Here is a 2,247-nt window from a genome sequence, read left to right as displayed (position 1 = left end):
CCAATTTTATAAATGTATTTTAAGGAACAATGAGTCATAATTGCTGAGTTCTTTGAACTCCTTGGATGAAAGATGTTATACTGCCTATAAACATAAAGCATTGTTATTATATATCAGACAAAAAGCTGTCCCCAGCCAAAAAGAAACCAGCAAAATATAAAGTATATGAGGTGCCATACACTTCCGTAATATTTAAATTTATGACCTGGGTATAAATTAAATGGGTTTAACATTGGGTGAAGCCCAGCATCTTTGAGCTATAATGCCCACAGCACTATGCAAACATTGAGCCATCTAATCTCAAAATGCCCTATGGATGTGTATGTCACAAACACCAGCCATTATAATTCTTTCTTTGAATTTTTCTCCTAAGCACACCACCAAAGTTAGTGTAAAATCTCAGAAAAAGAATACAAATTAGTCGTTATTCTGCTAGTCTTCTTTCTTTTCATTCAAACACGCAACCAGAAGCATCTCTACACCAAAATACAAACATGATCACAAAGATAAGGAAAAGCTTAAATAAAACAAGCAATAGATTTTATTCCTGGGTAAACATCTTATCTTTTCTTATTTTAGTACAGGGCAGATTTGGTACTTTGTGAACTGTTTTGGCCTAAGAAGAAAAGTAGAGAAAAAGGACTAGAGATGAGGATACTATAAGAATGGGAACTTTGGCAAAATAAGTGAAATGGAAACAGGGATGAGACGAAAATTTATATAGGTTCATTCCTTTTTTTTTGGTTTTGAGATGGAATCTTGCTCTGTTGCCCAGGCTGGAGCGCAGTGGCGCAATTTTGGCTCACTGCAACTTCTGCCTCCCGGGTTCAAGCAATTCTCCTGTCTCAGCCTACTGAGAAACTGGGATTACCGGTGCACACCACCATCCCGGCTAATTTTTGTATTTTTAGTACAGATGGGGTTTCACCATGTTGGCCAGGCTGGTCTCAAACTCTTCACCTCAGGTTATTCACCCACCTCAACCTCCCAAAGTGCTGGAATTACAGGAGTGAGCCACCGCGCCCAGTAGTTCACTCTTTTCTTTCCTTTCACCAATACAGCTTAAGTAGAGATGGAGGGAGGGTGAGACACTCAAAACCCAGGGCCAACTTATCCAGGGCCCATGAAAATGTTTTAATTTCTTTTAAAATGAGAAGAAATAATGATATGATCCAGCTTGAACTAAATTTGTCTTTATACCAACACTGTTGTAAAAACAATTATTATTAATTTTAATGGTGGGAGGGGTTCACAAAGATAAAAGTACTTAAGGCCCTTGAAAGTCAGAATGTAGCCCTGGAAATGCCCTATCTTAGACATTTTGAGGAAAACTTGCTGAGGACATCCTTGACAATTTATTTATTCTACCCTGACACTACAGAATTCCACAAAAGCAACTGAATACAATATTAAAGAAGTAATTCAACAAACTGAATGGAGCAAGCTTAGTAAAAACAGAACCTGGGCCGGGAGTGGTGGCTCACACCTATAATCCCAGCACTTTGGGAGGCTTAGGTGGGTGGATTGCCTGAGCTCAGGAGTTCCAGACCAGCCTGGCCAACATGGTGAAACTAAATACTAAAATACAAAATATCTCTACTAAAATACAAAATACTAAAATACTAAAATACAAAATATCAGATGGACATGGCAGCAGGTGCCTGTAAGCCCAGCTACTTGGGAGGCTGAGGCATGACAATTGCTTGAACCTGGGAGGCGGAGGTTGTAGTGAGATAAGATCATGCCACTGCAATCCAGCCTGGGTGACAAAGCGAAACTGTCTCAAATAAATAAATAAACAAGCAAGCAAACAAACAAACAAACCCTGGGGGATTATCAGTAAAGGAAACTGTGGTTTGACTTCTCCATACAGCTGATGTACACAGCATGGGGTGTATTCCCCTACTTACAAGGCTATTGAAGAGAGTCATGAACCTCATCTAAGAATTGGTAACTACAGGCCGGGTGTGGTGGCTCATGCACGTAATCCCAGCACTTTGGAAGGCCGAGGTGGGCGGATCATCTGAGGTCAGGAGTTCAAGACCAGCCTGGCCAACATGGTGAGACTCCATCTCTACTAAAAATACAAAAAATTAGCCGGGTGTGGCTGTGTAGCTACTCAGGAGGCTGAAGTGGGAGAATTGCTTGAACCTGGGAGACAGAGGTTGCAATTGCAATGAGCCAAGATAGCGCCACTGCACTCCAGCCTGGGCAACAACGTGAGACTCCATCTAAAAAAAAAAAAAA

The sequence above is a fragment of the Rhinopithecus bieti genome, unplaced genomic scaffold (genome assembly GCF_001698545.2).
Source record: "Rhinopithecus bieti isolate Rb0 unplaced genomic scaffold, ASM169854v2 scaffold_12689, whole genome shotgun sequence".
NCBI lineage: Eukaryota > Metazoa > Chordata > Mammalia > Primates > Cercopithecidae > Rhinopithecus > Rhinopithecus bieti.
Note: the sequence above shows the minus strand (reverse complement) of the source record.